The 12,996-nt window shown below is 39.3% G+C and overlaps 1 long non-coding RNA gene across 1 annotated transcript in view; it reads left to right on the forward strand.

Annotated features, from left to right (window-relative positions):
• The window catches only part of LOC119233951 (uncharacterized), a 94,394-nt gene continuing 81,398 nt past the window's right edge, over positions 1-12,996 (forward strand). The window contains exon 1 of the long non-coding RNA XR_005122505.2: positions 1-99. This is a non-coding gene — a long non-coding RNA (uncharacterized LOC119233951). The remainder of the gene's footprint in view (positions 100-12,996) is intronic.

Genomic DNA, 12,996 nt, shown 5'->3' on the forward strand with positions numbered 1-12,996 from the left:
GTTAGCAAGATAGCTATTGAAGTTCTTTGGGAGGAAAAAGATGGATTTTCTTTTATAAAAAGAATTAAGTTTAAAGCAAACCAGAGCTCTAAATCTAAGGTACTGTCTCCTCAGAGTTTATGCTCAGGTATTTTTGTCTGAAGGGCAGAAGCCGCTTTAGATGTCTACTTCCAGGCTGGTTACTGATCCAGAGGGATTATGTGGGTGATAAACTGTCACTGTCATTTTACAACTGAGGGCAAAGTCTATTTGTGTATATAAATTGGTACTATAGAACATTTAATCCTAAAGATTGCTGGGTAATAGAAATTTTCTATCTGAAATTATAGCCAACTCTCCACTTTCCACTTGTGTACTTCTGAGTTTTCATGTGAAATTGCTATAGCAGAGTATGGTGAGAATTTCCAAACATGTCATAAAAATATTGCGCCTTACTGATGTTTTTTAGAGAAAGGGAAAATGACCATATATTAACCACTTTTTATTTTGGAGCAAATTTAAAAATGAATGACTAAGACAAATGACCTAGCGTGGAACTGAGAGGTAGCATATCTCCCCATGTAGTAGACTGAGGAAAAACGCCCATCTGTAGTGACAGTAGTTTCATTATTAATGGAAGTCATCAGAGATCTTCCAGTAGCCTTCCCAGCCCTATTCTCTTGTAAGAGAACTCTTTGGTTATATTGGGGAGTTGAGTTCATATTCTGACATGACTATTGAAGATCCTCACTCTCCTGCAGAGCTTCCAGAACCCTGGCTCTCTCTCATCTGGAACATACTTACTCCAGGTCAGCAAGATTGTCAATCACCAAGTTTGAGACCTGCAGGTGATGCCATTCATGATAGAGTCTTGCAAAATCTGGAAGTCTCAATTATTGCTGTATCAATAATTAAGCAAAGCATGTGGTGAACTCTTTTTTTTTTTTAAGATTTATTTATTTATACAAGCACCGGGTACAGTCAGAAGTGCGGGAGGGTGAGAGAATTCACCAGACCCAGAGTGGGGAACAGAACAGGTAGACCGACGAAATACACTGCTGAGGGGAGCAGTGAGCATGGCAGGAGAGGTCTGTGTGCCATGTGGCTGGGGATCGAACCGGCGCTACAGAGGCTGCGGGCAGCTTCGCAGCCCAGCGTTCAACCGCTGCGCCACCAGGGGAGGTCCCATGTGGTGAACTCTTTGAATTGTTTAGGACAAAATAGACTCTGGCAATCCTTATGCTTTAGTTTCACAGAATGTCTACAGTGTTCTTGATCCTTGAACAGAACAGCAGGGGGAGAGCAGAGTTAATTCCATGTATCCCTGAAGAACACACACATACACGCACACACGCACGCACGCACACACATATTTATTTTATTTTTGTTCTATCCAGCTTTCCAGTCTTCTGCTAAGTCCATTTCTCTGAAAGCACATATTACATTGGCAATAATTATTTGTTTGGTTCTGTTTCCTAATAGGCTCTGAATTTTCAGAGGGTAAACACATTCTCATATTCATCTCAGTATCTCCAATTTTGGGGCATATAGATCATAGTTACTGAGTCTGGGGTAGTAAAATGTTATAAATATTAGTAGGTGCTTGTCCCTTTTACTCCACCAGTTATTACCTATCACTGCTACCCTTTCTTCCTTTGGGCAACTCGGCAGTCTGTCTAAATTTTCTCATTGAAGTAGTGATGAAGTAGATCATGATAACAAAGCAAAAAAACCTTGCACCTTAAGGTTCAATATCATAGGCTCAGATACATAAAACAAATATTTGGATTAATACAAAATAAGTAAGAACACTCCAGACACGATGAAGATTCTCCTGATTGTGATAGGAGTTGCCAGTATATCACAACTAGTGAGAAAGATGAGACTATGGCCTGCTGTCCTCCCTTCAGCCTTAGATGATCTCCACTTAACAGAGCAAGAAGCAGATATAGTTCAGAGGCTGAGGTAGAGGACATGAAGAGGCCTTATGAGTAGGAATGAGAAGAAATCAGGAGTTACTTTGGGACAAAAATGGATGGGTGTCAGCATCAAGGACCTCTATACCTTAGTATTGTGGAACCTCAACTCAATACACACACACTAAGTCCTTCAAATCCTGAGAATGGGTTCAGGGGGATCTGCATGGGCTCTAATAATGTACTTATTATCCAGAATAAATAAGAATATTTCAAAAGTACTAATGATTTCACTCTTCAATTTGTGGACTAAGGTTTATACTAAGATATATACAAGCCATGAATATTTGTAATTGCATGTATGTGGTCAAGATGAGTCTAGCAAAGGAGATGATGTGACTCAGGAGTACTACAAAAAGGTGGGACTTTTTCAAGAAGCCTCCTTTTGACCCCTCTTCAAGACTTAAGTGGCCCAGCTTTGTTCACCCATAATACACTGTTCAAACTCTGAGTTCTCCTTATAATAAAATGATCTTTTTTGGTATAGGATGAACTTGGGACCATATATACTTATTGTTAATAGAACACCTTTCTTTTTTAAAATTGTTGCAGCTTTGAGAATAAAGTTTGGGGCACCCTATTTATGCATCTCTTTGTACCATTAGACTAGGTTCCTTCAGAGCAAAGCCCATGCCTTAGTATCTATCTTAAGATCCTGAACAGTGAAGCATATTGTGGACACTCAATAAAAGTTCATTGAACTGATTAGCTCACGTATTTCACAAAATGTCAAAAATCATTTTCTGCCAGTAAAAATCCATAAAGAAGAAGAAATTCAAGGCAGCTGTATCAGTTAGGGTTGCTCCAAGAAACAGATGCCACATTCAAAACGGGTGATTTGAGGAGAGTGTCATAAAGGGATAGTTACAAAGGTGTGAAGGGATTTTACTCAAAATCCAAGCGGCAGTAAATGTAGGGTGAGGGAAATGATTTGGGGTGTTAGGGAAAGAGAGTTGTATGGAGAAGGTGGCTTGACAAAAGCTGTGATCCTTAGTTGAGAGTTGTCACTACCCCACAATGCTACCAAGTGAGAGTGTTGATAAATATGGTCCTTACCTTATTCTCCTTCTTTTGAAAAATCTCTGGTTGGTGCTCTCCTTTGACTACTGAACTGAACAGGAGAGACTTCGATACATTTCCTGAGACACAGCATTATAGAGAAAACTGCAGAGTGGGTCTGAGGGCAAATGGAAGATCTGAAGCAACTCTAGGGAAAAAAAAAATAGAACATGGGGGAAGGGTAGAGGAGATCAAAATAATCTCTGAGGTCAAGAGATGTGACAGTAACGACATGATTTTCTATGGCTCCTGGAATTACTGAAGGGAATGACCACATTCTCTGTTTATATTGTTTAAGATTTGTATCTGCCTAAGACTAAGACCTCTAGCACCAGTATGGGGCCCAGAAGGTTCTCAGTAATTATGGACTGAATGAATGAATGGAAGACTTACAGGGGCCTATGTGGCTACAGGTGCAGTTCAATCAAGACGACGTCTACCCTCAGCCATTGTAAGCCTGGTGAACACTTTCAAGGAATGGGGATTTTTAAAGATGCAGGTGATAATGTTTAATTCAGTGTTTAGGGGAAGAGAATACATTTCGTAGATCTAATTTTATACTCATGTGAGAGGAGTAATCTTTGGTTAGGAAGGAACGAGTTTTCAGACCTCATCATAATGTTTGCATTAGTTTGGCTATAATGCATTAATGTATATTAAATATGATTTGTTGTTTTTTTAAACTTCATTCTAACACTATGCCAACAATATTGCAACAAGTCAGGGGGTGGATAGGCACATCTGACTCAGAACTCATATACTTTGAAAAATGCTGGGCAGATTGGGGCAGGAGGCAGGTGTGGGTATGATGTTTAAGCAAGGTTAGTAAAAGCAGAGTCCATGAATATAAGTGCCGAGGAAACTCAGGGAAGTATGTACTGACACAGATGTTCCATTGTTTAGCTCTGCACAGCACTGGGTCTACTCACTGATCAGGGCCAGGCTTTAATGCAAAATTAACCAGAAGTAATGGTAAACAACAAGCACCTGGCAGAGCGGATGTGCTCAGTAAACAGTCCCTGACTGTTGTGAGGAGTTAGTGCTTTGTATTATATTACTCTTTAACTGACTTTTCATAGCCAGGTAGGAACAGCTTAGATGCATCATTCTCATTGTTTTTTTATGTCATCTTTCAGAGGCACTATTATGAAGGAGAGGACAAGGTACAGATTCCAGCTGTGTTAAAATAGTGCTAAGTGAGGGGGGTGGGTCACTCTCTGTGGGTTCTCACCTGTGCACCTGGTTAATTTGCTGAGTAATAAAGATAGAAATGTGGCCATGCCAGTCCACACTGTGGTCATTGATTTAGTCATGACAGGAGCCAAAGTCTAGCTTTGTTTTACTTGGGTCAGACAGAATGCATTTGTAGCACTGAAGTGGGTGCTATTCCTGACCACAAATCGGAATCATGTGTGGGCAGTTAATTTCAATCAAGATAATATGAAGCAAAGTGGTGGATGGATGTACTAGGAATTACATTTCTACCATGGTATCTTCCAGTCAAAGGAAACCAGAATATCTACGGAGGAAGGCATCCTCATTGCCCCTGACCACTTTCCCTTTATTTACCTTACCAATATTCAAACTACTGCTATTAACCTCCAACTACTGAGTGTCTCCTACACATGGGGCCTTTATAATACAACTTTCAATCATTATTTCTAACCAGCCCACTATCATCTTGTGATGTAGCCATTTTTATCCCCATATTATTGATGAAGAAATTGAGATCATATGGAAAATCATTGGTGGACATGGTATTTGAAAACAGAAAAAAATGTCTGATGGTAAGCTACCAGAATCCTCTGTTTGTGCTGATCATTTTGTTGGGCATTTCTAAAACTCCATAGTGCAAAGGCGTGGACACACCTAGGGTTTCCAGTGATACAGTCTTTACATTTAAAATCTACTCTTTAAATACACAGGTTGTGGAGAATGAATGAATGCAGAGATTGTGGCTCATGACTGGTCAAGCTGGGGTTCCAGGGTACACTTGTTGGTCAAGAGACTCGTGTAGGTAGCACATGGACAAAGGTTACTTGAAAAAATGACCATGTGTAGGGTAAGGAAAAATGTCAGGCTTTTCTGCCCTCCCGCCATCAGGATAGACGATGGCTCCTTGCGGTCCTGAATGCATGCCTGATGGCGGGCACCTGGAGTAGGGTGTGGGCATAGGTAGATGGGATTCACCTGGGCTGAGACTGGGCTTTTAAGGGCGGCGTCACCGGGACGCCAGCAGAAGCCGAAAGAGAAGCCCAGAGAGAAGCAGAGAGAAGGCCAAAGAGCCCAGATAGAGTGAAGACCTGCTGGGGGCTGGGAGGCCTGCCAGCCTCCCGGCCCCCCAGCACTCCTGCCTGCTGTGTACCGGGTAAATCCCAATAAAAGCCTGCAAAAGCCACTGAAGACTCTGACTCCTCCTTTACCCGGTCTGCTGGATTATAGAAAACCTGCCCTGTGTCCATTCCTGACCTTACACTATGGCTCAGAAAACATTATAAACCTACAAATCAACTTATATTTCTCAAGGAAGATAGTGAAAAACAAAAACAAAAAATCCCTAAACACACGATTCTTATATTTGAATTTCTGGGTTTAATATGTTCTTTTCAATTACTGGTTCATTAAAAGATTCCAAGGAATAAGTGAATGGGAGAAATAGTTCCAGTTTTAAAAAAGTGCCAGCAGCAAATGGGCAGCAGGTGCAGTTGGTAAATTTAGCATAATGGTAGGAATGCAAGTGGAAAATTATGCTGGAAACTTCCTGTTTGGTAAGCATTTAATTGAATTACAATGCTAAGGACTTGTTAATAGGGTTCTTTAACCCCAGCTCCTATATTATAAACTTATTCTCTAGAGAAACAACTAAGATTATTTGAGTTGACTTGCTAAGTGTATGTTTCTATCTGATTATTAATTATGACTTTGGCAGGGATGATTATTTGCTTAATTTTGTTTGTGGTTGTGTGTGAATTATTGTCTTGTTAATACATCAAACTATGTTAAGGATAAATCTGGGTTTTCCCTCTGATTAAAAAAGCTTAATAGATAATACCCAAAATTCCTTCCATTTTAACACTTAATAGATTCTTGGTATAGAAAATAATAGCTTCAAATGTTTTTGGTGAGAGTGGAGGTGGAGTTTTCAATTGGTTTATGAGTTTTTCAAAAATACATTTTTCATTTTGTTTGAGTAGGCCAAAATTAGAGAGAAACCAGATGTATCTATGATCTTGGGGGAATGGGTGTTTTGTAGCAGTCTATCAAAATCCAGTCTTTCATTTCAAAAACATGAATTTCTTGACAGAATGCATGGCCTTTCTACTCATACAAAGAGTGATGGTATAATTGGTAGCTTGATGCTCAGGGCTTTAAAATTGTCTTCTTTAGTAGTGGAAGTCAAACATTCTAGCAAACAGACCCTGGACTTTGAGGTCCCCTCTTTCCCAAATGTCCCATTTTTTAAAAAAGATGACATTGATGTGCTACTCAACAAATGTATACTTACATGAGTAGCTTGTGGTAATTCCTACACTTCTCCCTGATGCATACATAATTCATAAAAGACTAGCTATTGGAAAATTATAGGCCCAAAGCACTGTTGATGCAGATATAATTTACTATGTAGCATCGACTTAAAACAAAAAGCCCATTACAAACTAAGTTGATAACGATGATAGAAAGCTAGGAGCCATATGTAGTTTATTTAATTGTATATTTTCCATCTTTATTGAGATATAATTGATAAATAATGTGCAAGTCTAAGGTGTAGATGTAGCAATTTGAAATATGTATGTATTATGAAATGATTACCAAAACAGGATTAGCTAACACATCCATCACCTATTTACATAGTTGTCTTATTATTTTTCTGTTAGTGAGACTATTGAAGATCTGCTCTTTTGCCACATTTGAAGTATGTAATACAGTATTGTTAGCAGTCATTTATAATTTAAAAATGAAGTCTCAATAGCTGAAAACAGTGAATACTCGCAGGTACTCGGGTCACTGTTCTGGTAAGTACTTGGGAATTCATGATTCACGCAAGTACCCAGTGAAAGCTTGCTCTTCTGAATTAGGTTTTCTAGTAAATGTGGCACAGAAATACCAGATTTTGTAATGGTCACAGACACAGTGGTGCTGCCAGTCCTGCCCGGGATAATCATCCCCACTCCTTTCATCCTTTGTGCACTTCTTTCCTGGCTTTTGTGTGATTTTGTTTCTGTTGCTCTTTCCTGTGATTCTCCTTGGAGGTGTGCCCTCACATGCTAGTACTGCTAGTGTGCAGAAATGGCTGGGAGTTTACATGCATCTAGGGTGAGTGTTAGTCAACTGATGATTGGTGGAGAGTCAGTAGCAAAGTCCAGCAACATTACCTTGAATTAGAACAAATTCTGGGGTGTAGTTCATACCTCTGAGTTCCTGGCAGTGTCAGGCTGAAGTGCCTTTTGGGGAATTCAGCCAGAAATCCTTTCTGTGCTTGGCTGCTTCTGCTTTCCTGTCCTGTTCCTCCCATTGCCTTATTGGTTACCATTGGGAACACTGCCTAAATGAATCTTTGTGCATGAGTTCTCATAGCAGGTTGACTTCAAGGGAACCTGATAAAACTTTTTCTAATTGACCTAGCAGGTTATAAGCAGATGGCCTGTGGTTTCACATAAAACCACAATAACAACTTCCACTGTATGCAGAAGTTCTCACAGATATCCGGATTCTGAGACTCTGAACCACAGCACATGCTTATAACTGTCTTGATTTGAATGTAAAATGAGCACTTGTGGGTCAGGAGTTTTTCCTAGGGACTTGTGAATCTCAGAGGGTAATTGAGGTTCTATGAAGCTGAGAATAAACCCTGTGTATGTAATGTTTTATCCCCCCGGCTGAACCTTACAGAGTAATTTGCAACTTGAGGTTTATGCACACATTTGTGATGTTAGCTTTGCCTCTGGAATAGGCTTATGATATTGATTAAATATGAGATTATGAAATTAGTTCTGCAAAGGTTTACTTTCCAGAAAGTGGGTTTTAGTAGAACAACATCTTAACATCATTCTGGTCCATCGTTTTAGGATGTTCTTCCAAACTCTTGTCTTATTTTACTAGAGAGCAGTGGACCCAGCATCATTCAGAAGTTTCACAAAGGCCCCTAAAATAAACTCTCCTCCAAGCCTTCTGCATCCAGGCATCCACACAATGTAATATTTTCACAGCAGAGTCCTCCACGCTTTGAGTGATGCTGCCTTTTGCTGGAGTTCTAGCTGTGCTGCTCTTCCACCCAGTTGCATCCAATTTCACTGATCAGCAGCTCTGGCTTAGCTTCACCCTCGTATATTCAATAATTCAGTTGGCAGGTGCAGAGTATACACATCTCAAAAGGAATTGCCATATCCTAGAAGAATGAGAAAAATATTGTTTTCTCTCTCTTGGATTCTTACATTTAATTTGGGTACAAGAAGAATCAATAGTTCCAGCATATTTTGGCACCAGAGATATGTGCTGTTTTTTTTTGTAAAGATGAAATAGATTTTTATTCTTCTCCTGCAAAATTTTCTCAGTCTTTAGATTCCTCTAAAATACCAGGGATATCAGGAATTTATTCAGATGAGACTAGTCACTGGATCTTGCAGTTGAGCTGATCAAGCATAGGAACAAACCAGGATTTGAAAACAAGCAAGCATGTTTCCTCACAGAAACATCTTTCTGAAATCACACTTATGCTTGGTTGCTGTGATTATATGGAGACTATAAAAATAATTTATTTTGAAATAAATTTAAATCTATAAAAAAACTGCCAACATAATACAGCGCTTCCTAATGCCCTTCACCAAGCTGCCCCTAACGTGAACCTCCTACATCACCACGCTACCTTGGTCAAAACTAAGGGATTAGTCTGGCTAATCTAACAACCAGTGCAGACTTTACTTGAGTTTCCTTTGTTTTCTGTGACTGTCCTTTTTTCTGTTCTAGGAACCAATCTAAGATTTGTCTAAAAATATTAGTTGTATTTTATTGAGCACTTGCTCTGTGGTGGGCATTCTCTCTCCAATATATTACATCATTTAATGTCATGTGATGACTACTACTAACAACAACAATAATGGCAATAATAGTGCCTATCCAGCATTTATTACTACCATCCTCATTCTACAGATGAAGAAACTGAGACCTAGAGAAGCCAGCTTCCTTATAGTAATTCAGCTAGTAAGTGATAGAGCAATATGAAAGTTTTAGGGCAAAAGCCAGAATTCAAATACATTGCATTTCTTTCTTTGAATTCCTCCTTTTATTTTACCTTTCTTTTCTCTTCCTTTTTTACATGTCACCATCTTTGTCCACTGGAAACAGATCACAGCTTGGACTCTTTCCCTAGACTCCACTGTAATCCACCTGCACCGCCCCACTTAGTTTTTTCCAAAATTCTGTTTTCATCAAGACTCTCACTTGCTCAGAAAGCTTCATTAGCTCTTTTCTCCTTGAGAATCAAGTATAAATCATTTATCCTGGCTTCCTAGGCTTTCCATTATATGGCTTCATCCAAGCCATCTGGTCTTTTTTCCCCACTGTGAGCCTAGCACATTGCATCACATAGAGTAGTCCTGAATAAATGCCTGTAGAATTGAGTACGTGATAGGCCTGAGTTATTAAAGATACTTATTCAGATGTAATTACACAACTGGAAAAGAAAAATTTACAACATTCTTCAAAGAGAATGAAGGATTTTAACAATATCAATTTCCAAGGTTAGTGATTTTGAATAGTGTAAAAATTACATTTCCTGTGACCTACGTTAATAATGTTTGGAGTCACTGATTAATTACTGATTGAAAATTGGGAAAGATGAGCAGATAGCTGAACATTCTAATTCCTTCTTCTGGGGAGCCAGAATTTGAGATGTGACAGTATTCCTGGTCAGACACTGCCAAATCTCAGTGCTTTTCTTAAACTGGAACAGACTCTGACAGCTTGACCTCTCCTCAGAAGAAAGGGCTTGGAATGAAGGTACAATTTACTTTACAATTTGGAGAATGGAAATCCACCATCTTAGAGCCACTTGTAAGATTTATAAGAACTGCCTTCTAATAGAGCGGAGTTTAAATATTGCCCTGTTTCAGAGGAATCACATCACTGCTTGGCAATAGGTTTCTTGTTGAGATTTTGGCAAGGGACTTTAGCCTAATTTGGCAGAGTTCAGTGAATTGTTGGAAGAACAGATTGCCTTGGCCTGGTGAATGGTTTTCTGTCCAATAAGTTGGCAGTGCCCTGCTTGACAGCATTGAGTCCAGTCCACCCCTTTTCTATGAGTGTTTTGAGACCCTAGAAAGCAGGCACTATATCTTGCTCTTATCTCTTTATCCCCAGTGCCAACCACATTTCCTCCTATATGGTAAGCACTGAGGAAATGTTTGGCAAATAAAGGGAAGCCAACATTGTTTGCAAATGAAGGAGGCTTTGGATTTCAGCTTCTTCCAAGTCCAATGGGCTTGGAGTGTAGACAGCTGCAAATTTCCTGGCATTAGAGAACTGTAAAATGTACAATGGGAATTTCTGGCTCATGCAGCTCTTTAGTAACATGGAGAGACCTACAGGATTAGAAATAACTCACAGGCATGCTGATAATGTAACATGGAAGAATTTTCAAGCATCAGTTGTTCCCAGGCATGTCATGCATTAGTCCTCAAGGGTACTTTTGAGCAGAGGGGCAATGAATTTCATGCTTACCTTAATTTCTGAATTATTTTCTTGATGAGATTTTGCCTCACTAGGAAATTGAGGCAACAAAGTGACTTCTAAGAAATGTTAATAACATTTTTTACTTGTTTTCTTGAGGAGAGGCTTGAATATTCAGAAGTCAGGAGAAACTGTAAGATAGTTAGTACTGGGAGGCTTTCAAATGAGTTGAGAATAAACAGAGTGGGGGTAAATGAAAGAGTAGGGGGAATGTGTTCAGCTGTGGACATTATCTCTGTTTTCTGTATTCTACTAGCTTCAGTGCTGCCTGTGGTAGTAGGCACTATGGTCTACACCGAAATCTCTTTCCTGACAAAGGCACTCATTCCCCACTTGGTGATGGTTCACAGCTGAGTCCTTCTATAGGAGTTGTGTTTGTTTGAGGAAAACTGCCTTGCCAATGTCATACCCCCTCCCTAGAAGCAGCCTCATCCAATGACTGGCTGGTGCTGGTTACAAAAACCTGATGTTCAGCTTATTTGGAACAACTCCAAAGGGCAGTTCCTGCTCTTGAACTTTTAGAAGCATCAGTGCCTCCTCTGCCAAGTCTTGTTCTTCTTATCCCTCACAACTCACAATTCCCATTATAACCATCCTGCATGCAAATCTCAGAGCAAAAAGACTATTTTCTGGAGAACCTAGGAAAAGTGCTATTTTTATTCCTTTTTAGTGACCTGAGATGTCATGCATATTCCTCCTTTTCTGTGTCAATGCTTAGCCTCAAGAAATAGTACAGTAATTCCATTATGTGATGATATACTATATAAAGAAAATCTCAAAGACTCCAGTAAAAATCTATTAGAAATAATCAACAAAGTGACAGGCCACAAAATTAATATACAAAATTGGTTGTGTTTCTATACACAAATAATGAGCTAGCAAAAAGAGAAACCAGGAAACCAATCCCACTTACAACTACATCAAGAAGAATTATATACCTTAAAAATTGTTTAACCAAAGAAGTGGAAGACCTGTATCAAAAACTCTAAGACACTGTTGAAAGAAATAGAATACACAAAGAGATAGAAAGGTATTTCACGTTCATTAAAATTACTATATAACCTAAATCAAAATAGAGTTTTAATACATTCCTTATCAAAATGCCAACATTTTTCACAGAAATTGTACAAAAGTATTAAGATTTACTTGGAATAACAAAAGACCCTGAATAGCAAAAACACTCCTGAGCAAAAAAGAACAAAAGTGGAAGTATCATGCTCTCTGACTTCAAACTACATTATGAAGTGATACTAATTAAAACAGCTTGGCATTGGAGTAAACAACAGATAATAGAATAGAATTTCTTGCCCAGAAATGAAATGACACAGATATGGGGAACTCATTTATGATAAAGAAACCAAGAGTTAAAATGGAACAAGGGAAGTTTCTTCAAATGGGCTTAGGAAAACTGGACAGCCATATATATAGTATGATCTAGAATATTACTTAGCATGCACAAAAATGAATTTAAAATGGATTAAAGATTTGGATGTAATATCTGAAACTATAAAATACATTGGTGATACATCTTTATGTAAGCCTTAGAGATATTTTTGGGAACTGGATACCAGCGGCAAAGGAAACAAGAGAATATAAACAAATAGAACTATATCAAGCTATAAAGCTTCTGCATAGCAAAAGAAAGTTACATGAAAACAAAAGACATCCTGTTAAATGGAGAAGATATTTATATGTTGTATGCCTGACAAAGGGGTAATATCCAAAATATACCAAGAACTCATAAATCTCAACAATTAAAAAAAATCAATTAAAAAGGGGCAGAGGGGCCTCCCTGGTGGTGCAAGGGGTTAAGCATCTACACTATGAAGCTGTCAGCAGCCACTGCGGCATTAGTTCCATTCCTGGCCAGGGAGCTACCCACATGGCGCAGCAGACCTCTCCTGTCTCCCCGCTGCTCCCCTCAGCAGTGTATTTCAATAGATCTGTCTGTTCTGCTCCCCACTCTGTCTCTGGTGAATCCTCTCACCTCCCTGCATCTCTGGCCTATACCCCAATTCTTGTATGCATCAATAAATAAAATAAATGTTTTTTTATTTATTTATGCAAGCACTGGTTACAGTCAGAAGCGTAACCAGGAGGGTGAGAGAATTCACTAGAGCCAGAGCAGGGAACAGAACAGGCAGATGAAATACACTGCTGAGGGGAGCAGCAGGCACTGCAGGAGAGGTCTGTCATGCCATGTGGGACCCTCGCTGGTGGCTGGGGATCGAACTGGCGCTACAGAGGCTGCGGGCAG

The sequence above is a fragment of the Talpa occidentalis genome, unplaced genomic scaffold, assembly GCF_014898055.3.
Source record: "Talpa occidentalis isolate TD23 unplaced genomic scaffold, MPIMG_talOcc4v2.1 talOcc4.8, whole genome shotgun sequence".
In the NCBI taxonomy this organism is placed as follows: Eukaryota; Metazoa; Chordata; class Mammalia; order Eulipotyphla; family Talpidae; genus Talpa; species Talpa occidentalis.